General features: G+C 38.3%; 1 protein-coding gene and 1 long non-coding RNA gene across 2 annotated transcripts in view; both read right to left on the minus strand.

The window, feature by feature from the left end:
• The window catches only part of SCFD2 (sec1 family domain containing 2), a 320,087-nt gene that overhangs the window by 219,073 nt on the left and 74,558 nt on the right, over positions 1-26,456 (minus strand). The gene's annotated exons all lie outside the window — the stretch shown is intronic.
• Positions 674-26,456, minus strand: LOC106727970. Its single transcript, XR_001364202.1, has 3 exons — positions 26,411-26,456; positions 1,291-1,374; positions 674-715 (listed from the first exon to the last, which is right to left on the minus strand). It is a non-coding gene; the product is annotated as an uncharacterized LOC106727970 (long non-coding RNA).

The raw sequence follows: 26,456 nt of genomic DNA on the forward strand, positions 1-26,456 counted from the left end.
CTCCCAAACCCAAAACCGCATGACAAAGCATCAGATAAATCCTGAGAAAAATTCTACAAAATGCCTGGCTATTACTCTTCAAAACTGTCAAGGTCATGAAAAACAAGGCTGAAAAACTATCATACACCAGATGAGACTAAGAAAACAGAATGACTAAATGTAATTTCGATCGTGGAACAGAGAATGGACGTTAGAGGAAAACTAGTGAAATCAGAATAAAGTCTGGAGTTTATACTTAATCACAATGGACCAATGTTGGTGTCTTAGTTTTGACAAATGTACCACAGTAATGTAAGATGTTAACAATGCACTGAGGGGTATATAGAAAAATCTCTGTATTATCTTGGCAACTTTTCTATACATCTAAAACTATTCTGAAATAAAACATTTATTGGGAAGGAGAGAGGAAGGGGAAGGAAGGACAGGGGAGATCAGATGAGACAAACACAGGTAAATGTTGATCTCCTTTCTGTTAGACAATTTCAGCTCTGTATGAGGAAGAACTCCTACAAGTAGCACCAAGGTAAGAGACTGACGAGGGACGTAATAAACTTTCCACTGATGGCAAAGGGAGGCAGGGTGATCACCTGGCAAGGATGTAACCGAGGGAATCCTATGCCACCGTGGCTTGGAAGGTGAACTAGAGCTTCCTAGTGCTATCCATAAAAGCATGGCTCCAGATTGGATAGATACTCATTTTCTGGTTTTCTCTGCTCTTAGAATGAAATACCAAAAAGGAAAAAAAAATCAGTGGTCCCCTAGATTGAAACCTTTTTAAAAGTGAAAGAAAGACTCTGAGGAGGATTAATAATGAGGATATGGAAGTAAGATTACATGCCTGGTTTGAATCCTGGCTGTACCAGTTATTAGCTGTGTGATCTGGGGCAAGTTATTTAACTTCGCCAAGTCTCAGTTTCCTCTTCTATAAAATGGATATAATACCACAAATACTTGAATATTAATCAATCCCAAACCACAGGCACCTATTTTCATAATTCTGGGACAATTACTTAAACTACTTTAAGGTTAAAATAATCCCCAACATAGGACAGACTTTGTCAGGACTCAAACATAAGGGGACACCCTATTTTCTGAGGACTAATTTTGGGGGAAACACTTTCCCCTGTATCTGAGAATAGACAATAATAGCTTCTGCTTCATAAGGTTGTTTTAAAGATTGAATAATAGAAGTAAGTCACATAGCCTTGCATAAATATTAACTATTACTCCAACTACTATCACCTGGACTGCTTCCTTCCCCAGCAGAAGTGATGGAGATGAATTAAATACCTTCTAGGAATCGGAGTTAGCAGTCTCAAAGGAGGGAGCAGCAGCCTGCAAACACTGGATGTGAAACCACATCTTGGAACTTAGCTGCAAAGTTAGTCAAAGGTGAAAGGCAATATAAACATTATTAAACATTGCCATTAAAAAAGCACACTCAGAGCAAACCACAACCAAAGCAAAAAATAAAAAGACTTCTTTATGAAATACCAGGGATTAAATTTCTTATTCATTTGCTATAAATGGGCCGGCTGGTAGGAGGTGGAAGACTGGAGCTGTGCTGAGAGTGACAAAACTATTCTGTAGACTGGGGCTCCTGTTATTTTTGAATGAGTCCCCAGTAACTCCATACAAAAGGCCCTCTGTCAAATGCATATTGTCTTTAGAAAATCCAACTTTTGGGCTGAATTAAAACACCTCTGCAAAGTCAGAGTCCATCTCTGTGCTGCTACCTCTGCAGGCACAAGGAGCAAAAGGCCACACTCTGTGTGGCTGCAGAGCAGGCTGGCTGGCTTCACACCTGCTCCTCCATGCTGCAGACCTGCAGACTCAGTGAAACTCTAAGCCACCCTAAGGTGCTGCAATTCCTCCAAGCTCCTGCTCAGTCCCAGGCACGCTGCCAGAGAGGGCCTGAAGGAGTGCCTAAGGCCCTATTACGCCCACAGCATCACTTGCCATCCTTGCATTAAGACTTGCCACTAGGCCTTAAATTCCCATAACAAGCCATTCTGCTTCTTTACATGCCCCAGGCAAAACACAAAACTGCAACTTGGTATGTGTAAGGATAACTCATTGACGTACTTATGCATTCTTCATTGTGTACATACGATGTGCCAGGTACTGTGATATACTCTGAGCATACAAAGAACAAAGGAAGATACATGATTCAAGAGCTTACAGGAGAGTGGGAGTAGGAGTAAACAGCAGTGAGGATGCAATAACAAATGCTTTAGGAGAGCTATCTGTTCACTTTAGAAACACAGCAAAGGAACACCTAAATCCTGGTACCGCAACTGAGTCAAATAATCAACCTCCAATATGAGGAAGGAGCAAAGCTCTGAGCAATGAGCAATGAGATAGGATCCTTCCTTCATTACTTTAACAACTTTTTAATGCACAGTTACTAAAATTGTGTGCTAGGCAGAAAAATGGCCCCCCAAAGAAGCCCCAACTCTAGTTCCCAGAATTATAAATATGTTACCTTATATGGCAAATGGGATTTTGCAGCTGTTTAAGTTACAGATCCTGAGACGGGGAGACTAGTCTGCATTATTGGGTGACCCCCATCTAATCACATGAATCCTTAAAGGAGAGGGCCTTTCCCGTGGTTAGAGGGAGATGCAATGATGAAGGGTCAGAAAGAAGCAACACGGCTGGCTTTGGAGGTGGAGGAAGCGGGCCACCAGCCAAGGAATGCTGGGGCCCCTAGAAGTTGGAAAAGACAAGGAAACAGATGCTCCCCTAGAGCCTCCAGGAAGAAATGCAGTGCAGCCAACACCTTGATTTGAGTCCAGCGAGGCCGGTGTCAAACGTCTGACCTACACAACTGTAAGACAGTAAATGTATGTTGTTTGATGCCACTAGGTTTGTGGTGGTTTGCTGTATCAGCAATAGGAAACTAATACAAGTAGTTTGTGTAAGGAAGGGCATGAGAAGCTCCACATCAGGGCCCACAGCCCAGAGAAACTGGTACATGGTAGGGTTCCATAAATAATTGTCAAATAACCAAACGAACAAGAAGAGCAAGCATGAAGGTACCTTCCTTTTCCATCTGTACCACTAGGGGTCTAGTGAGTGCCGTCAGAGATGTCACAGAAAGGGGAGGCATGGAGACACACCAAATTTAAAATTTGCTACCTATCAGTTTCACCTAGAACTAGTTAGTTCAAAATCATGCAATCTTGATCAGGCCCAGCATAATCATGTAGGAGAGTGATTTTTTACAGTGTGGTCCATAGACTCGAAATCCCAGAGACCTTTTCAAGACGTTCACAAGGTCAAAACTGTTTTTACAATAATACTAGACATTCTTTGCCCTTTTCATTGTGTTGACATTCACACTAATAGTGCAAAAATAATGGAGGTAAGATTGCTGGTACCTTAACACAGATCAAGGAGAGTGGCTGCAAACTGTGCTAACAGGCATTGTAGTCTTTATCACTAAGCTATGTACTCACAGTTGGATTTTTTAAAAAGCCAATTTCACTTAAGAATGCTCTTGATTAAGCAGTAAAAATTAATCTTACAAAATGTCAACCCTTAAAGGTCCCTTTAATATTCTGTGTAATAAAACAGGAACTATGCATGAAGCACTCCTGCTATACACCAAGTGCAATGGTTATCTGGAGGAAAAGCGCTTACGTCATTATTTGAGTTGTGAACTGAACTAATGGTTTCTCTCATGCAATAGCATTGTTAATTGAAAGAATTTCAGATAGAGAAATTATGATTATTAAGACTTAGGCATTTGCCAAACATTTTCTCGAAAATGAACAAAGTGACCTTGTTCCTTCAAGAAAAACAACTGATATATTTATTGCCAATGATAAAATTCTGCCTTTTAAGCAAAAATTCAAACTTGGAAACTTGTACTTGCCAGATTCTCTATACTTAAAGACTTTCTCATGAGATTAATGGTGACATTAAAAATGTGATTTTTTTGAATTGCATAATGAAATGTATCAACATTTGGAAGATTTGCATAACTCATTGAGCCAATATTTTCCACATGACCAAAGTATGATGTAAGAAAATCAGTCATAGGTAAAAGATCCATCCAAAATAAAAGATAAATGAGTGAATTTTAATACTAAATAGTACAAAAAGCTCATTGATATGGTTTCCAATCCCACATTACAACTTACCTTTAAGAAATGACTACTTTTACCTGAAAACATATCAAAATATGCCTCCCTTTCCCAATAACGCATCTGCTTGAGGCTGTATTTTCTTCATGTAGTTCAACCAAACAACATTTGGCAATATATTAAATGAGGAGTCAAATACGAGAATCTAGTTGTTTTCTATTCAATGAGACATTAAAGAGATTTGCACAAATATAAACCAATGACATTCTCACTTATTTTTTACTCTATTTTCCCTCTTTTTTAAAAAAAATTTTTAATCCTCACCTGAGAGAGAGGGAAAGACAAAGAGAAATATCAATGTGAGAGAAACACATCAATTGATTGCCTCCTGCACATGCCCCAACCAGGGCCTGGGCCAGGGAGGAGCCTACAACTGAGGTATGTGCTTTTGACCAGAATCGAACCCAGAATCCTTCAGTCCGTAGGCCATGCTCTATCCACTGAGTCAAACCGGCTAGGGCTCTTTCCCCCTTTTTATGGCTAAAATGCAGCTGAAGTGATAGTAGGCACTATCTTCTTTGAGAGGAAACCAAAGCAATATAGGTTACTTAAATCAGAGCTTCTCAAAATTTAATGTGCATGTGAATTACTTGGGGCTCTTGTTAAATGCAAATGCTGATTCTTTACGTATGGGAGGGGCCTGAAGATTCTGCACTTCCAACAAGTACTCATGTGATCCCAATGCTGCTGGCCCGTGGACCACGTTTGGAGTGGCATCTGGACTGAACCACCCAACAACTTATAGACTGCAATTTGTATGGAAAATAAACTATCCTGTCTGAGTCACTGTATTTGTGGTATCTCACCTTAATATCTCACCTTAATCTGAACACCAACATAACTCATAAATCTATATCTCTAGCCAAATTTCTCTCCTTGCTCCCTACCCATACAGTCAGCTGCCATTGGACTTCTCCACCCATATAACTCATCTGCAACTTAACTCAATACATCTAAAACTGAAATCCAGATTTTTTTACCCCCAAATCTGCTTCTCAGTCTGCATACCTTATACTGTTGTGTGGTACCAACACTGACCAAGACAGAAACTTGGACTCTACTTCAGCTCCCCCTTTCCCTGCCACATTGAGTAAGCCACCAAGTCCTCATAACCATGTCCTCCTCTCTATCGTTTCCTTTACCACCTAAGCTGCAACTACCATTATCTCTAGCCATGATTCATCTCATTCTAAACCAAATATTTGATCTCCTAAAAGTTATTTCATGGTTTCCACTGTCTTCAAGATGAAGCCTTTATATGACATATGCATTTCATGAGTAATGGCATAGACAAGAAAGTTGGAAGAATGCATTAAGAAGACTCAATAGGATAAGATGTAAAGGAACACAGAGAGGCTACTCTCAAAGTATGAACATGTTTCCCAAAATGTATCCCTCTAAGGGGCACTTGGAATGAGCTGGCATTTTTATCTGTGGAGGAAATGATTCCCTGGCACTGAGAAATGGCAAAGTCCTCAGTTGAAATGAAAACAGATTCTACAAACTTTTTCTCCCACTAAAAATGCCATTAGAGAAAAATTGTGGTATTGTCAGTCACACAATGGAATAATATACAGCAATGAGAATGATTTATAAATTCATAAAACAACAATATGGATGAATCTCACAAATATAATGTTGAATGAAAAATCCATAAAAAAGGAATGTATTATATGATTCCATTGACATAAAATAAAAATAAAAAAACAACAGGGAAAACTAATCTGTTTTTAGAAGTCCCTGCCCCTGGAAGAAAGGAGTAACTAGGAGGCTCCCAGGGTTGCTGGTAATATTCTGTTTCTTGATCTGGGTGCTGATTACACAGATGTCTTCAGTTAGTAAAAATTCATTGAACTGTATTTTTCTATGTTATATTTTACTTCAATCAAAACTTTTTAAAATGCCATTATACCAGGCCACATTTCCTGTGTCCTGGGAAGAACAGAGCTATCTACTTTGAGTTCTTATTACACATTAGCATGGATCCAAAGCAAGAGCAGGAAGATAGAAGGAGCTTACAGGAGTTATCAGAGAATCTAATTCTGCTACACTTACCTTTGGCTACGGGTAAAGGTTCTGGCCTTGATTTCAGAGAAAGATGGAAAGAACAACTTTCAATGGCTGTTCAGCTTAAAACACACATATGTTTTAGGGGGTGAGGGGATAGAAACTTTTTTGTAATGTTTTCCCCCATCTCTCTTGGAAATGATGCTACACTGTGCTTCAAACAAAACTGCCAAGCTTAAGAGGCTGTTTTCTGTAAACAGGCCAGCTGGGCCATAAGTTGCACGACACGAGGGACAAGCTACTTCTTCAGAGGGCAGAACAGAGCACCACAGAGAGTTGGGAACTGTGTGCATCCAACAAAATCTCCAGCCATTTGTCTTTATCTGGCCACTTTAACGATTTAAGAGCTCTCTTTGCCGTGTTATCATCAATCAATTACAATGATTGAGCAGCCGCTAAAATCTGGAGTTTTTAAAATGCAACTATCCATGACCTAAATTTCCTGCTTGTTCTGTTGGCCCCAAGTTAGGACAGTTTGTCAAGGGAGCCAATAAAAATAATAAAAACAGGTCAACACTGGGCTTCTTTCTGAAGTCCATGTAAAAATATTCACGCTCCTCCAATCAGTGCCAACTGAATGTGTCCACTCTTGGCTTAAACTGTTCATAAATTCTGCTTCTCACAACAAAATATTCCATAGAATATACACATTATCTAACCCCCCGCCCTCCTTCTTTCCTTCCTTGCTTGCTTTTTAACCTGGCTAAGCAACAGTTTCCCAACTCTTAGCAGGCAACTAAAATGATGCCATTTTGCTGACTCTAACAAAAGAGTTACATTTTGGCAAATTAGAGAATATATGAGAAAATGAAAATATAAATCTTAGCTACCTTAATGGAGAATGTGATACTGCTCTTCCAAGCCCATGATGGAATTTGAATTCTAGGATCCACAGAACAAAGACTACTGAATGGGGAGGAGGAAGAAAAAGGCGGTGGAGGCACCAGTAAAAAAGCTTAAAGGTTGTCTGTGAAAACAAGAACAGTTGCCCTGGCTGGGTTGCTCAGTGGTTAGAGCGTTTGCCCGCGGAGTGAAGGGTCGCAGTTCAATTCCGGTTAAGGGCACAAACCTCAGTTGTGGGCTCGATCTCCAGCCTTGGTCAGGGGCACCTGTGAGAGACAACCAATCAGTGTGTGTCTCACGTGGATGTTTCTCTCCCTTTCTCTCCCTCCCTTCCACTTTCTCTAACAACTAATAGGAGAAAAAATATTCTTGGGTGAGGATTAACAACAAAAAAACTAGAACAGTTATCTTAAGTACTATTTCAACAAATTTCGTACCACTTGACAGGAAGGAAGGAAGGAAGGTGCTGCACTGTCCAAGGCCCCCAGCCCCCTCATGAGCGGTACCAGGAACAATGCACCTCCCCCACATCCCTGCCGTGCAGCGGACACCTGCAGCTGGGCGAGCTGCGACAAGGCCCCAGAGCCCACTCTCCTAGAGGCACCCCGGCCAGAATCTCAGAATAAGACTGGGCCTTCTTATTCAGAAGCCGTTCAGGGACATTCTCTGCTCCAGAGGGAACCTTTGGACAAACTCCAGAACAGGCCTACGTGCCAGAATGGGGACCTAAAGGTACAACCGTGAAGGCAGCATGGTTGTTCTTAGGCATTTCCACATGCTCCTTGTCAGCTACTCGATACCCTATAATCTGCTTTGTGAACCAAGACACTTGATTTGGGATTTTATTTAAAAGCCACGTAAAAATAACTGGTAACCTAGGATAAAGACATTGCCAAATGCTAAGATTTTACATCGATTATACTGTCCACCAAACCAAGAGGAGAGGGTTAGTTCTCTCCCCATCTGGGACAAATTTCTATAACTTGCAATGTTGCTCCCTGTTATTCAAAATTTTCAATATTAATGTTTTCTTTTAACCACACAGATTTTGGAGGGGCATACTTAAAGGTGAACTGCAGTGTCCTGGAATAATTCTAGGCTAGTTACTATAAGGCCTCTTGCTATGATAATGCACATACAATACAAGTATATATAAGTGATAATGAACTTGCTTTTCAATTCATTGCTGGTTTATAAGAAAGTTAAAAAAAATCTGTATTGGCAAAGGAAAAACAAAAAACCATAAACTAGTCATTGAGCTGAAACCAGATGCTAGAAAACAAGCCAAAAGAAAGCTAGTGTTGCCTTGGGAAACATTGGCTTCTGCACAGAGTCCAGAAATTTGGCCCTGGGCCCCTTTCAAGGTGGGAGAGTTGAACCTTCAATTCCTATGTTAATTCAGGACACTGGAGAGATTAAAGCAGTTGCAGATTGATAGTATCCCTAGTGATCAAATCTCCCCCTGAAGGAATGAGCCCCTCTGTTAGGCCTGCAGAATTACCAAAGATTATTCTACTGGATATGAGCTCACAACCAACAACTTTAAAACACACAAGAAAGCAAACCATGGATGACTCAGTAGACACATCATACAGCAGCTACAATCCCAGTGACTTCAAGAGTGGAATTATCAATCGAAGAATATAAACTGCTTATATATGAAACTAGAGGCCCGGTGCACGGGATTCATGCACTGGTGGGGGCGTGGCCTGTGGGGATTGGCCCCCTGTGGGAGCACTGCTCATCCAGGTCAGCAGAGCAGCTGTGGACTCGCCCTCTGAGCGGCTGCTCCCTGGTCTGGCATATTCCGTGGAGCCAGAGCACTCGCCTCTCCAGGGGACCCAGTCAGGGCTGGGCCCAGGGACAATAGCACTGAGAGGTGGTGAAGTAGGCCTCAGTCCAGTGGCAGCCATGAACCTGCCTCCCAGCTTCCGGGATCAGATCTGTGAGCCCGATGACAGTGCTGTGCGGCCTGTGGGCGTCTGGAGGAGGTAGCAGGGAGCGAAGAGGAGGAGCTTGGGGTGAGGAGGCAACAATCGCAACCTGGGTTCCTGCCTGTCAGCCCGGGGTTCGCAGCGGGAGCAGCCGCTCACCCTGGTCAGCCAAGTGGCATTCCCACTGTGATAGCGCACTGACCACCACGGGGCAGCTTCTGCATTGAACGTCTGCCCCCTGGTGGTCAGTGCATGTCATAGCGACTGGTCCACTGGTCGTTCTGGTCATTCTGCCGGTCAGTCGCTGAGCTTTTATTATATAGGATGTTCAAAGAAATAAAATGAGCCCTAGCTGGTTTGGCTCACTGGACAGAGCGTTGGCTCACAGAGTAAAGGGTCTTGGGTTCAATTCTGTTCAAGGGCACATACCTTGGTTGCAAGTTCCTGACTCTGGTCTGGGTGCAGGTGGAAACCAATTGATGTGTTTCTCTCACATTGATGTTTCTCTCTGTCTCTCCCTCTCCCTTCCACTCTCTCTAAAAATCAATGGAAAAATTTCCTCGGGTAAGGATTAACAAAAGAAAAAAACATGAGAATGAAGAAATTAAGACAGGAATAATAGACTATCATACTATCAAAAATAACCTGAAGTGCCCTGGACGGTGTGGCTCAGTTAGTTGGATGACATCCCGTGCACCAAAGGGTTGCTGGTTCGATTCCTGGTCAGGACACATGCCTGGGTTGTGGGCAGTCTATCAATATTGCACTCTTATGTAGATGTTTCTCTCTCTCCCTCTCCCTTCCTCTCTCTCTCTCTCTCTCTCAAAATCAATAAAAATATTTTTTAAATAACCTGAAGTATTTTAAAAAAACAGAATTTTTAAAAGTGGAAAGCATAATATTTGAAATTAAAAACTCAAATACTGACTTCAAATACTGAAGAGAAAAATAGGGAAATAGAAGATAAATCTGAAGATATCATCAAAACTATGGCAAAGAAAGAAAAGATGAACAATATGAAAAGAATATTGAATGAGAAGGTATAAAACATGTTTGACTGGAGTCCCAGAATGAAAGGGGGGGGGGCACATAATACTAGAAAAAAATCATATATGAGAATTTTTGAGAACTAAAGAAAAACATATATAGAATAGGAAATGCAATGTATACCAAGATGGGCAAATGTAAAGAAATCCAGAATTAGACATTTTGACATTATAATAAAATTGTAAAACACACACACACACACACACACACACACACACACACACACCTGAAAAGCAGCCAAATGGATTACAGCAAAAGAAACTGACATTACCATGACTGCATGTGTCTCAATATCAACAATAGAAGCTGGACATAGTAGAATCAATATAATTGGCAAAGTCCTGAGTAATAATCATCTTTGCACACTTATCTCCTATTATAGTCACACTTATCTCCTATTATAGTGTCAAGGATATCCTAAAGTGTTCAGAAAGTCCTGGTTGAATATATCAACTCTATTTTCTATCTCTACTGTAATTAAATAATTAAATTAGTCACTAGGAAGAATAAAATGAGAGTCACAGTAATGAAGTCAGAAATTGGCTTATTTCCTCATTTCATTAAGAGTCGTGGGGTGGAGAAATACAACAATAAATTCACCAAAATGTCAAAAACATCTGCTAATATGAAACAGGGAGTCCCTACATCCCTACATCTCACCATTGTTCTTAGTCAAGAGAAATGTGTTTTATTCAGTGCACTTGGCATGTATTGTTTTCGTTTATAATAAAGATCCATATCATCCGTGCAAATGTTGCTGCTTATGCCCTGCAGCATAGATGACTGATTTGCATATTTGTGACAGACCGCTGTACCATATTGACTAAAGAAAGTCTTAATCGGCTCAAATTTCAGTTTACTCTGGGGTTTCATATTCTGCTGACTGCAGATAAAACTTTCTTCCTCAACAATGGCTGCATATATGTAGCCATTCCTATAGAATTCCACAGGAATTTGAATTGAAATTCGGGAATTCAGAAGTTACCTAACAAATAGCTAAAATTTCAAATCATTTTTAGAGTTAATAACTTTTCCATTTAAGTTAAAAGCAAATATTACTGCAGAAATAAATTTTATTTCTTAAAAGCCATGTGATGTGATATATTTTAGCTTGGTTTGAATTTTCTGTGTTTAGAGACTAGGATATTGGATATGCAAATTCTCTTGAGACACAATTGTAATATTTTCCAAATTATTCAAATATAAACAAAAAATCCTACTAAGTTTAAAATGTCAATTGCACATGGAGTAAAACTAAATAATTGTTTTTAATCTGCAAGTAATTAAATGAGTTTATATAATAACTATGTTCTTCTGCAATATTTCCATTTTCTTTAGCATTCATTGCAGACTAAAATTAACTCCTAAGTTAATTAAAATATAACCAAGAATCAGATTTACATTGCTGTTATTTTATTTATCCATGCCTTCTCTCTTTTCTTCCCAGGCATAGAATTAAAGTGAAAAAAACAGCAGTGACTAATTTAGAACACTTTGGTGTCTTCAAATTCGCCTCCATGGAATATTTTATCAGTATTTATAAAGCTGTGACTTTATAATCATAGTGAAGGCTCCCCATCCAATTCCTCCTATCTCTTTTCCTTCCACATAATAGCCTACTTTCAATTATTTTTATCTATTCAACTATTTTATCACTTAATATTACAGAGCAGGCACATTAAATTGGAAAAGAGCTCTCAATGTTGAAGGAAATAATGGAATATACCATAATAAAAAAGTATCATTGAATACCGAGATCTAAATTAAATAACATAGTCAAAGTAAAAACATGTCCACCTACAAAGCAATTTCTTCTTTAAACCATCTACAACTTAAAGCATAAGTAGAATATACTTTGGCAAATCTAAAAATACTAGATAGATTTTTAAATCAGCCATGTTTGAAATTACATGTAACATCCAAAGGAAAATTATTTTTGTGAACTGGTAGAGTATAATACAAGTGGAAAAACATTATTCACCAGACTAGTGAGCCAAGACAGAAATGCTCTCATGCCCACCACACCCAATTTCACCTCTGCTCCCTACCATTGGCTTAGAGGAGGGACCTGAATAAGGAAAAAGAGACAACTATCATGATAAGCAAAGCATCCGAGGGACAAAACCGTCTGTTCTGACAGCTCCATGATGAGGCTTGCAGCTGGGTGGGTCAGATAGAAACAGTTTTAAAGCATGTTGACATAAATGAAATCAAATGTACTTTCTTCTCGTCTATTTCTTCTTTCCTTTTTGTTAGCGTTGCCTCCCTCCTCTTCCTTCTCTTCATCCATTCATTCTTACATTTATTTAATAAACATGTGTCCAGGCACTGTGTACTAGACAGAAGGGAGATGTTGGTAAATGAACAAGGTCCACCCCTTATATATAGCTTGGAGTTTAGTGGTTGATGGTAACATATGAACAGACAATTACAAAACAGAGGGTTGGTCTGAGACAGTAAATAGCATTCCTGGTCTTAGGGTAGAATACATTTGAGGCAGCCAACCCAGAATTGGGAGGTCAGGTAAAGTTTCCTGGAGGAAGTAAAGAGAAATAAAAAGAAACAAAGTTCTGATACATGTTACAACATGGATGGACCTTGAAAACATGCCATGTGGAAGAAGCTAGTAATAAAAGACCACACAGTGTATCTTTCCATTTATATGGAATGTCTGGAATGGGAAAATCCATAGATACAGAAAATAGGTTAGTAATCTCTTAGGGCTATGGGTGCTGGTGGGATGGGGGAAGGATGATGGGGTGAGGGAGATGTTGGAGTGAAACAGGGAGCATTTCTAATGGGTATAGGTTTTTGTTGAGGTGATAAAAATATTCTAAAATAGATGTGATGATGGTTGCATAACTCGTACTTTAAATGGGTGAATTATATGGTATGTGAATTATATCTTAATAAAGCTGTTATTTAAGAAAAATTAAAATGAATATTAATAGGATTATAATAAGAATGTGCCCAAACTTTGGGACTCTTATGAAATTTTCAACCTTCCTTATACTTAGGTTATTAGGATGATGGAGACTTCTTAGTGGGTATAAAATGGCCCTTTCAAGGATAAAGTTGTACTAGTTTCCATTCCTACATCCACAGGTGGCCTGAGAGTACAACAGGCTGCCTGCTCTTGGCTTCATATTTGCATGACGTTGACACATCGAAGAGCTAATCCAAGCAAGTACAACAGTTAATCCAAGCAAGGACAATGACATAGTCTAGTCCAGTGATGGCGAACCTATGACATGTGTGTCAGAGGTGACACGCGAACTCATTTTTTTGGTTGATTTCTTTGTTAAATGGCATTTAAATATATAAAATAAATATCAAAAATATAAATCTTTGTTTTACTATGGTTGCAAATATCAAAAAATTTCTATATGTGACACAGCACCAGAGTTAAGTTAGGGTTTTTCAAAATGCTGACCCGCTGAGCTCAAAAGGTTCGTCATCGCTGGAGTCTATTAGCATTACCTGATATAACAAATGCCTTTCAAAGATTATTAAATAAATGAGGAAAAGGAATCTACTCCAAAGAAATGTCCCATCAAAATATGAAACTCATTTCACTGCCTTTCAGTACTGTAACTAATAGTAAGAGCCATTTAAGCAAAGCTTCTTACTTGTGCCCCAATATTCAATTTCCTTACTTCATCTAGTAACACGACCACCCAATTAACATGACCAACAGCTACCCAAAAACAGACTACATTTTCCAGCACCTCTTGCACCAGATATGGCAATAGAACCAATGACATGGTGAGTTGTAGTGACAGGTGGCACTTCTGGATCATGATCTTAAAGGGAACATGTTGCACCCACCACTTCCTCTATGTTCCTATTTTTTATCTGTGGAATAAGGAAATCTTGCAAGAGATAGAGCAGCTATTTGGAACCACAACATGGGAGTGTGTACAGCAGAACAACCACATCAAGGTGTCCGGGCCCTCGCACCAAGAAGCTGCCATAAGGCCTAGGCCACCAACAGAGATTTTTACATGAGAGTGAGTGAAATTTCTGCCATGCTTGTGTCTACTATCTTTTGGGGTATTTGCTAAAGCCTCAGATGTATCCTAACTAAATGATCCACTATCTGCTCTGTATGTCCACAGGCCTTTCCAGATGGCTGGTATACTACCCCTAAGCAACAGGATCTCACTTATCAATGCCTCACTTTGTACTTATTATTTGCTTCATGTCAAATGGCAACAGTGCTAAGCAAAAAGAACATTTGTTTGTTGTTATGATGAGTCCTTGCAGAAGCTTGGGAACTTACTTGCTTGAATATACCCTGGCTGCCCATGAAACAATCCTGCTAGCAGCTACAGGAGATTAACGTTCCTGAGGAGCAAGCATTCTCTTTGTGGATGGATTTATTGTGATGATTTTGTTTCACCTCTTGCTGGGGGGGGGGGGGGGGGTTTAAAAAAAAAAATGTAAAAATGCACTCCCCAAACCAGGAGCCAGTGAACATCACCAACAGCTAATTATCTCAAACACACAATAGAGGGATAAAAGAGGAAAAACTTCTTCCCTTACTTCAGGCCACAGGAGCTAACTAGGTGGAACATATAATCCAAAGGGATATATAGACAGTAATAAAATTCTCTGGAAATAAAAATCCTTTGCAATATTAAGTTTAGGACAAGAACCTATATAGGAAGCATAACACAAAACATCTTATCTTACTCCCTTAAGTAGTAGTGAGCTATGGCAATTTTTTTCATAGAATAATATTTTGCCTGGCATTCTTGAAAATGCTGGTCTGAATAGCAAACTAAAATTTTAACTATATTACAGAAGTAATTCCCAATTATTTTGAATTCTAATATACTATATCTTTGTTTGATTTAAGTGGTACTTCATTATGCAAAATGCTTTCGTATATTAAAATAAGTGTTTGAGATTTTAAAAATTTTAGCTCATCTGGGAGAGAAGGGAGAGAAAAAAACTTGTCAGGAAGATGCAAGGACTGTGCTAGACTCTGTGGCTATCAAGATGACAATTCCCCCAGTCTCAAATAGTTCAAAGTTTAATGGGGGGACAGAGAGACAGGTCCTCAAGCCCAACCACAATGTTATATGATATTTGCTTGAATAGATATCAATATAAGGTGCTCTGTGGGAGCACAGAGGAGGGTTCAACTCTTCAAGGCTTGGAGACTGGCTTCTGTTTTCAAAGTAAAATAGAGATGGGTTTAGGAGTCCTTACCTATGTGATCTAGTCCCGGTCCCAGGTTTCTGCAGGCTACACATTGCTGTCCCAAGATTCCATTCTGGGCCTCAAGCTTCCTGTTCCCTAATCTCTGCTATTGTTCCTAATACTGCTATTGTTCCCTGTCAGGAGCCTGCCTTCCTCCAGGGGGAGAGTCCCCCAAAACAAAGGTATAGAACAGGGGTCCTCAAACTACGGCCCGCGGGCCACATGCAAATACAAATATTGTATTTGTTCCCATTTTGTGTTTTTTTACTTCAAAATAAGAATAGGAATTTGTTCATAGTTTTTTTTTAAACTATAGTCCGGCCCTCCAACTGTCTGAGGGACAGTGAACTGGCCCCCTGTTTAAAAAGTTTGAGGACCCCTGGTATAGAACATGGCTTTTGAAAACTCTAGTCATTGTCTGAATTAGACTTGAATTATTCAATATGTTATTTTAAGCTACCGTTTGTTACTAACAGTAATAAATAGCATGCGTGTGCAAACACGCTCACATAACAAAAAATATATAAATATAACTGTGATTATAATCTATGAGTGAGACCATCAGACTCTCCTAATTGAACAGAAGTCTAAGGTTAATTAATAGCAAGTGAAGCTTTCAAAATAAAAGCATGATACATAAAAATTAATAAAACTGGCTCCAAGTTAATTAAATTTATTTTTCTTCAGAAATATTCTGCCCTCCTCCAAATGCAACATGAACAGCTTTCTGAAAGCAAGGTAGAAAATCACGAAATATAGAAACCAGCAACTACTAACCCCAAAAATGAAGAGGGATACTCTCTATATAAATAAAAATAAACAAGGTAGGTCATATTATTCTACAGTCAGCATTTTTCAGGATACTGCTCAAGCCATGATCTTGAAGACAATGCTTCATATTGACTCAGCTCTGGACAGCATGCCAGGCACTGTTCCGCTCACTTTGTATGTATTTATTCATTTGATCTTTAGGACATCCCTGCGAGATGGTTCTATTATCATCCTCATTTTACAGTCGGAGTCTTTCCCATCCTTCAAGGTCTAATTCAAATTTCACCTCCTCATGAATTCTCTCTTAATTACACCTACCTTCCTCACCCATTCAAATTATTTTCTACCTTCCTCTTTTCCACTATTTTATGTCTCTCTGTTTTAGAGAACTTATAGTTCATGTTAAAGTTCTTTATTTATGTTTCTCTTTCTTGCCATGACATCACAAGTTTCTGGAGAGGTAGGCTCCGATTCATTTTGCATGCCCAGCAAATGTTTGTGGAACGAACAATGGCATTAATAGGGGAGGAAAGAAGAAAGGAATTTAGCAGCAACTTTAAAAACAAAGAGTCATGAGTAAAAAGCAACAAGCAATTATCCTCTGTGTCTGCAGATGAGAGAACAAAAGAGATCTGAGATTATGGGATAAAACATTAAATTAAATAATAGGTAAACATTAAACTATACTGAAAAAAATACTAGTGAATGTTTACATAATCTTGAGAGGTGAAAAGTATTTCTAAACACAACACCAAAAACAAAATCCAAGCAAGAGAGGAACTGAATAAATAGTCCAGAGAGATGGCCCTGAGCCAGGCTGCGTGGATTCCCAAGTACCATGTGTAGAGTCAATTTCTTTACTGTAAAATGGCGTGACAATACTAACCCCCCATCTCATGTGGTTCATGGGGTGGAATGAATGAGATAATGATTGCAGAGTTCTTACTACAAAGCCAGACACAACGTCTTTTAAGAATGTTTAAAGACAAATCAATGAAGAAAAAGATAGAGTTGACTGCATAAAAACAGCCTTTGTATTCTTTAAAAAAAATATATCAAATAATAAACAGGCTGAAAAAAGATGGCTATCCTAAATACATGAAGATCTTTTATAAATTAACAAGAAGATGAAAACCCCCATAGAAAAAAACAGGAAAGCACAATCGAGCATTTCACAAAATATGAATATATATACAATGAAATAACCAAGCATAAAAAAACATTTACTTCAATTAAGTAATTAGAAGCTATTAGTTAAAATGAGATATCAAATTTTTCTTATTAAGTTGGCAATATTGATGATGGTATCAAGCAGAGGGCATATGTACAGAGCTTTGTAGGAAGTTTAAATTGGCACATTTCTGGATGGTATTTTGCCAGTAAATATGTACATACCTTCGACCTAGTAACTCTAGGTATTTATGCCAACGAAATTATTGATATGTACAAATATATAAACTGCAGTATGGTTTAAAAGGGCAAAAAACTGAACATAACATAGCAATTCAAACAACGAGAATGGATAGTAAATCACAATGCCTTTAAAACAATGTGACTATTGCAATCTCATGTAAGGCATTTAATACCATGAATAAACAAAACAAAGGAGACAACAGCATCATTACATGATTCCACTTTCATTAAAAACAACAATAGCAGAGTATATGTGTGTACTAGTATGTGTGGGTATACCGTACATACACATTAAAAAGATCTGAAAGGAAATAAACCAAATGCTAACATTATCTCTAGATAATAAAATTATAGGTGTCTTTGGAAAGCTATAACATATTCTAAAATTTTTATAATAAATATAATTTTAAATTAAAAAATACTAAAAATTATCTTTTCCAAAATAAAATCATTAGCAGATATTCCTCCCCATCACTCAGCTGGCCCTGAAATTAGACTATATCTTCAGTGTGGCTGGACTGTACTCATCAGAAGAGGCATACAATAATGATCATCAGCCCCAGATTCTATGGGAATATGAGCAGTTCATGTAGTGTAATGGAAAAGTTCAAGTAAATGCCAAAACAACTGTGGTGCCATCACACGCTCAATGGTTAAATGGCATTAGGCAAAAGGACAACTAAGCAGTACTAGATAAAGCTAAAACCTTAATCTCATGCTTACTCAGCAGCAAAAAGAAAAAACAAACATTAATTATGAAAGATTTAGTGATCTTATGGTTATAGTTCTAGAAATACTTCCAGTGTGTGTTTATCTACGCTATAACTCATTGCTTTCTGCAAATTTAAAGGAGCCTTTTAGCTGACAGTTCAAATGTTTGGCCACAGCAAAGGGGAAAAATCAGTTCAACCACTTTGGAAATAGGCAAAAGGAGACAAAGTCCTCATGCTTTAAAAAGGGTGTGTGTGGCTCTAGCCAATTTCTCTCAGTGGCGAGAGGGTCAGTCTGCAGACTGAAGGGGCACAGGTTCGATTCCTGTCAGGCCACGTACCTCAGAGGCAACCAGTCAGATGTTTCTCTCTCTCTGTCTCACTCTCTCCCCTCCATTCTCTCTAAAAATCTATGAAAAAATATCCTTGGATGAGGATTTTTTAAAAAATGGTGTGTGTGTGTCTCCAGCTTCATAATAAACCTAAGAAAGGCCCAACATTCAGAATGAATCCAGTCTGCATGCAAATACATTCAGCCCCATCTTCCTCATATGACACAAGGGAGCAGGTACAGCACTGTGTCACTAGATTGTACATCAATTCATTATTATGACTATTACCGAACAAAAGTCCCAAGAGTTAAGAGTAGACATATGGTAGAAACATGTAATACTCTTTGTAATAATTTAAGCAATAAAAATATATATTTAAAAAAAAAAAAAAAAGAGTAGACATATGGTATAGGGAGCAGTCTATTGACTTGTGCCTTTTAATTTTTTTAAAGTCTAACCACTATGTTTATCTTTTGTGTAAGTATTACAGAATTATAATACTTTTTTAAAAATATGTTTTTATTGATTTCAGAGAGAGGAAGAGAGAAGGGGAGAGAGATAGAAACATCAATGATAATCGCTTCTTCGCCTTTTGGCTAAGATCAAGTGTAGAAACATCAATGATGAGAGAATCACAGATGGGCTGCCTCTTGCATGTCCCCTACTGGGGATTGAGCCTGCAACCCAGGCATGTGCCCTAACTGGGAATTAAACCGTGACCTCCTGGTTCATGGGTTAATGCTCACCTACTGAGTCATACCAGCAGGTCTTGACTTGTGCCTTTTAAAACTAATGAGATAATAGATCCAACTGAAGATTCTTAATTTCATCCAGTAAAACAAACCAAATAATTGCCTATATTGCTATTTACTGTCTATTTCAGTTAGCGTGGTCACCTGTTTTTGTTTTTTTTCCCCCACCCAGCACCCATCACCTCTTCTCTGGTTAAGAGCACCCAGTTCTCCTTTGGGGAACAACTGCTCATATTTTGGTTCATACAGTAGCATTGACCTCATTTTCTAACTTCAGGAACTGACAGGTAACCCAGGCATAGTCATGCAATATATTCATTCCCCTAGACAGAACGAATATTCAGCAGCTACTTGGTCCAAGCCAGGCCCATTTTGAGCAAGAATCATCAGACTTGGAATTTTTTTTTAAGCTCTTGGGAAAGAAACACATTCTTTCTTCCCTACTTCCATGCTGAGGGGATATGAGCCTTATAGCTGCTGGGCAGGGATCTTTCCATCACCTGGAGCCTACCTAAAAATGAAAGTAATACAGAAGGGAGTAGAACCAAGAAGTAGGGATAAAACAGAGTCCTAAGAAACGGTTCTTAAAAGCTGGATCCAACCATGACTAAAGCCATTCTTCACCATTTGATTTGGATTTCCATCACATAAAACCAAAAGGAGGCAATAAATATGGGACAGGGGGTTAGAAAGTTGTCTCCTCCCTCCACAGTGGATCTACCTTAGTCAGCTGGGCTGCTGTAACGAAATACCATAGAGTGGGTGGCTGTAGTAGGTTGTATCTATTTTTTCTGCCCAGTATCCATTGCCCCTTCTCTGGTTAAGAGCATCCACTTTCAACTCTTCCAGAAGTTGAAACCAGAGTTGCTATGAATAAGTCCCTGGCATTACAGAAATTAAGACATAAAATTATTTAATAACCAAAATATGCTATTACAGAAAAACTGTTGTGATAACCAAAAAGTATAAGGTTTGCATTTACTTTGCTTCAGATCTAGAACAATATTAAATATAAAAGCTTAGCAATATTTGCTAGCATAAAAATCATGTTTGAGCCCTAGCCGGTTTGCCTCAGTGGATAGAGCGTCGGCCTGCAGACTGAAAGGTCCCAGGTTCGATTCCGGTCAAGGAATGTACCTTGGTTGTGGGCACATCCCCAGTAGGAGGTGTGCAGGAGGCAGCTGGTCAATGTTTCTCTTTCATTGATGTTTCTAACTCTCTATCCCTCTCCCTTCCTCTCTATAAAAAATCAATAAAATTTTTAAAAATCATGTTTGAGAGTATTCACAAATTTTTTTTTCCTAGGCATATCAAACATGACAAGATTAGGTGGCCTCTTAACAGAAATAAATAGGGCGCTATCATAGAAAATAACAGAGAAACACTTTGTAACTGCAGAAATGTTTTTCTCTATTAAAATCAGAAAACACCAATTAGAAAGGGATTTCCTGGATGCAACAAAGTCCCATGTCTACTGTCTGTCACCTACTGTGTCCCAGGAGTCCCCTGTCCTAGTGTCCTTTCCAGTTGAGACCACTTCTGCTGGACGGATAGATGGTGGACGAAAAGATGGGCTCAGCCCCTGGGGTGACCTCAACCCTGGCTGCCCCTAAGTGCTTAAACAGAGGAACAGTAGTAATTATGTCAGGGGTCCCAAGCTGTAGGCCCTGGGAGAAAAATATATTATTTAGAAAGAAAGATGTTAGAAAATTAGGAAATTTCCCATAAAAAAATCGCACTCTCAACTTCTCTTAAAAATCTGAAAGTTCAAGCAACACTGAGGCTAAACTGCCTGCTCTCAGGGTCACAGTGTCTCTGCCACTCCCTACCGTCTACCACCTTGTCTACATTACCAGCCTGGCTGCCAACAAGGATGAAAGCCCTGCTCTCATAGTCCAACACACTTGCTTATTGCTTTTAAGCATAAACTCTATTTTAAATCCAGCTGCAGAGTAACATGAACTCAAGGTGAGAGCACTGAGTCGTTGTCACTCTACCACTACCTGTGTGATTGCATGCAAGTCACTCCTCTCTCCGCCCAGTCTGTGAAATCGGGATGATAGTTCCTCCCACCTCCCTCACAGGGATGCTGTGATGAGTAAATGGGATAAGGGATGTCAAAGTGCTCTACAGAGAAGACATGTCACCATACAGTAGCACTAATCTTTGGATAGGATACCACATTTTAAAAAAATATAAAGCATTAGTATCATATATAAATATTTAAGGATAGCACACTGAAAAAAGCTTGATTTTGTATTCATGGTTAATGGTACAAAAGAAATATTAAGCCTAAGACTACATACTCAGGAAATACAAATATATATATTACACTGAAAACTATTTCCTTATTTTAAAAACATAAGCATAAATAACATCTAACTTGACAGATTGCTAAACTGGGAAATGACTAAATTTCCTGAAAACTACAGATAAGTTTAAGGTCAAATAAGTTCAGTCAAATAAGGAACAATACATATGATCAAAAAGTCAATCTAGAAATGATGATGTAAAAAACAAGCAAAAATCTTCTGCAAAGGCAATTAAGACAAATGCTGATATTAAAAATATGCAATGAGTGGGATTACCTACCACCTCCAAAGAGAACATAACAGAATTTCATAAGTGGTTAACCAGCTTTAAGATTCCAGACAGTCAAGGTTGCTGTGATTATCTGTTACAGAGAAACTGACCTACAGAATACAAATAGATTCCGGCAACGGTATCGAAAAGGCAAAGATAATCTAAGAAGTCCTTGAGGCACCTTGTCACTACATCCATCACTTAAATCTATGGGCCTCAGTAATTTGGGAATGAAATTAATCAAAATGGTCCACAGGTCATTGGTCAGGTTTATTTAGTCATCAAAAAAGCTGGCCTAATTAACCAAACATTATGAAAAATGTCTTCTCTGGAAACCTTCACTTTGCCAACAAAGGGAACTTTTGAGACTAAACAAAACCAACAGCAGTTACTTAAATGCTGCATTCTACTTAACTTTTCAGATCCTCCTGAAGGAAGAAAAAAAAAGTATGATGGAATTCATGAAAATTTTTTTTTGTTAAAGGAGAACCGTGAATATTCTTTTGTTTCTATCACTGTTGTTTTTTTAAAAAATTTATTCTTACCAAAGTAAACATGAACATGGTTCAGAAGATTCTATTCGAATAGTGCAGAAGGGTTTGTAATGAAAGCCACAGCCTCCTGCCTCAGCCCTTCATGGCCCATTCCTACTTCTCAGGGAAATCACTTTTGGTTGATTTGGGGGTTTGGTTTCTCTAGGGATCACCATCAAGTCATTAAATAATGTGTTATAATTATATCGCTTTTATAAATCACTTTTTTTTACATTATCTATTAACTTCCTACCAGAATTCATCTCTTTCATCCCTTCCCACATTCCCACACATACAACTGCTTATAGACATCATCTATTTATATCACAACTTTGCTTTATCTATCAAGTACCTTCTTCATTTTAAATACTATAAATACAATAGTTACGCCATTGTTCTTCTACCAAATGTACCTTTTATCTTAAGAAGAGTAGGGCTTTCTCCTTTTCTCCTCTTCCTCCTCTCACTACTACCACTATGTTAGCTTATTCTATTGGGATTTTTCTCTCTTTTGGTCAGCATTACTCCAATTATATAAAGCAAAGAAGAAATTCACTATTGTCTATCACAACCTCATTAGAGCCTATAATTGTATGTTATTGCTGGTGATGTATTTGTGTCATATTTTTGAAGACTGACTTATTCATTATGAAAATCCATTTTAATAACATGCATTTTGTTCTTCATGTTACAAATGAACTTAAGTCAAATTTCTCAAAAAACAACTTTTTAATCAACCAAGGAAGTACGAATTGTAAATGAATAAGAATTCTGCTGCCTTCAACTTTAGGTGAATTTATCTTTGAAGCTAGAGGTCTTTCACAGTGGATTTCTATCATTAGAAACATTATAGATTTTGGATAACTTAATTGTTTTGGCACATTACAGACTAAGAGCAGATTAACAAGAATCATCTTTTATCTTAATCCTTCTGTACTGAGTACCAGGTTCCCTTGACCAAACAGTTCTTTCCATCACTACCTGACAACCTCTGGTACAGGTCATCCTGCATCCCTTCTGTCTCCATCCTAGTCCACAACACCAAACAGTTTATCACGCTCAGGGCCACCAATCTGAGCATGATGGCTGTAGATACATATATAGCTGATGATAAAAAGGCCATGGATCTGGACAGGGCTTGGTATTAACAAGATTACAAATTAGAGATATGATATGGAAACCCCAAGTGTCTTTAGGAACAGAGAAAAGCAACATGTATCAAGTAATGCTTGAGCAAGCTAAGAGCATGGCTCTAGAGCAGGGGTGGGCAAACTTTTTGACTCGAGGGCCACAATGGGTTCTGAAACTGGACCGGAGGGCCGGAACAAAAGCATGGATGGAGTGTTTGTGTGAACTAATATAAATTCAAAGTAAACATCATTACATAAAAGGGTACGGTCTTTTTTTTTTTTTAGTTTTATTCATTTCAAACTGGCCGGATCCGGCCCGCAGGCTGTAGTTTGCCCACGGCTGCTCTAGAGTCAGCATGCCTGGTTCAGCGATCAGCTCCGCCGCCACCAGCGATGTGACTTGAGCATGTGACCCAAACATCTGCACCCTTCATTTAAGAAATTGAGTTGTTACAAAGATGAAAAATAATTATATGTAAATAAGGCATTGAGTATGCCACGTGGCATATAATAAGAGTTTAACAAATGAGACTCACTAAAATTATTACTATCATTATTATAATGTTATTGGTGAGAGAGCCTTGTTTTTATGTTGGACCTAATTACATCTTTCACTCCTACACACCTGCAAGTCAAATAGATGTCCTTCTTTTTCAAAAATCTGCCATTTCTTCTCATTGCAGTCATTGCTAACAGGGTTGGCGGGCAAAGAGCTCAAGCTGGCCCTCCTGGGCTGAGCTCCCTGAGATGTTAACCCCACACTCTTGCAGGTCCTGGTTTCATGTTATGTCCTCCAAATGCTTTCATCATGTCACTTCTTAGAGTCAGCCCTAATTTTTTAAGGTGTATTTGAATAACCTTACATTTGGGACCAGCTAAGAATGCAAAAAACAGATGTGCTATCTTTCAGAAAGAGTGAAGAAATCCTAAGAAAGACTGATTCAGTACTACCTGGGATTATGATGAAAGTCTATCACCTAGAAGCTACTGTTAACAAAAGCAAATAATAATAATAATAATAATAATAATAATAATAATAATAATGAGATAATTTGGTCTTAGTTCCCTACTAGACATATTTGGGGCAAAGGAAAGCACATTTCCATGGAATTTTTAAAATATTAAAAATGAGATTTTTTTTAAAAAAGTGAGAGGAACAAAGAAATTTAGCTCATGGACCTAAAACTTACAAGTGAAATAGCAAACAAATAGCTACTGTAATCTCAAATGGTAATCCTTCCTTGCAGCCTTTCTCATTTTATTGGACCAAATATTTCAAGCCTCATCTGTGTTCTATTATAATCCTAAAGACAACATGATATCTAGGATAGTGTTTACATACAAAAATCACGCTAAATCAGGAGATGATATAAACTAACATCCAGATTCTCTTTACCCCAAGATTTTATATAATTAAGTTGTCTTTTTAAAAACAACAACAACAACCCTGAAATGACAATTTTCTCCTTTGGCACAGAGTGTTTTTGGCTCCACTTAGATGCCAGCGTAGTCTCATCACGAAAATAAATTAAAAGTAGGTGGTCTGGTTAGTCTTCACAATGCTACATTTTAATCAGGCAAAGCAGTGAAAAAGATGATTGTCGAATTGCTGGCATGTCTTCAAACAACAGTGCAAGCTGTCCATTTTACTCACAATGAAAAAGCTCTTCAAGAGATTTCGATAAAGGTTTCCCTCCTACTTGCAGTCCACATTTGTAATGTTTATATAAGTGGGGGATATAAATCTTGCTCCAATGAACCCCATGGTTTTTAAAGCAGACTTCTTGTTATAAACTGCCTGTTTCCGTTTTGCCTGCCTAAGCAAGCCAGGCAAAGCCCATTCGCGAGAGACTGGAACTAATTTAATGTGCTCCAGGTTGAAGCCCCAGCCTCCGCGCCTTCACAGGGAGATTTTACGCAGTGGATTACTGCTGACTTTAACAATGATTCATACGATAAGTGGCTTTTGATTTGTTTTTTAATGTCAGAAAATATGCATTGGCAAAAGGAATGTCATTAAGATCATTTTGTTAAAGCGGTACCATAAAAATAGAAAAAAATGTTCAACTTTTCAAAAAGAAAAAGGAAAAAAAGGGGGGGGGCAGTCTAAATGTTACTCATGCCAAAGGCTTGTTCACATGAATTTGTAATTTTACTCGCAAAAGAACCCGAAGTTGTTTACAGAGAGTTAGATTTAAAACTGGATGAATTCCAAGATTACGATTGGTTGAATTGATGTACCTCGCTACAAGACTCGTTCCCATTATTAAAAATACCGAAGTCACACTGTAGACAGACAAAAGCATCATTCTTCATCCAGCCTCAAAGATATCCTGTACAGTTTTTTTCAAAGATGCAAAATTCCTTGAAACCAACACTAATTAAAACAAAAACACATTCACATTCACAAAGCCCAGGGTAAGATCCATCATCTAAATTATGTCAGGGGAGGAAAGTCTCCTCTGTTTAACTGAAAGGAACAGAGCGGCTGAGACATTAATTCAAAAGAAAACAAACTGAGAAACAAAAGTCTACATTGTGCTAGTATTCTAGATTTCTGCATTGCAGGGGCCTGAACCACTCATCAGAATGTGCTTCTTTTTAAATGCTAAATGTAATAAGATATACTTGTCCTCGTCATCTGTTTCTCCTTTTTTTTTTTTTTTCTCCTTAATCTTCCTTTGAAAGGGCTAAGCAAAGCCTTACAGTAGGGGGCAGTATTGTAACGTCATGCTCAGTCTTGAAACAAGAGCTGACTGAAGGAGGAAAAAGGACCATTATTCTTCATTAACATTACACCATGTTGGCATAATTATCCTAATTTATTACAAAATTTTAGTTTTTTCCCTGACTCCAACTTGCTTTTTCACTCCCTATTTACAATATTAAGGTGTCTTAAATGATACAAAAAACAAATGCTTTTTATAAAAACCTACCCAAATATCTGAGACATGTTGATTGCTACTTAGCAGTAGAAGAACT

This window comes from Myotis brandtii, unplaced genomic scaffold (genome assembly GCF_000412655.1).
Source record: "Myotis brandtii unplaced genomic scaffold, ASM41265v1 scaffold51, whole genome shotgun sequence".
Lineage (NCBI taxonomy): Eukaryota > Metazoa > Chordata > Mammalia > Chiroptera > Vespertilionidae > Myotis > Myotis brandtii.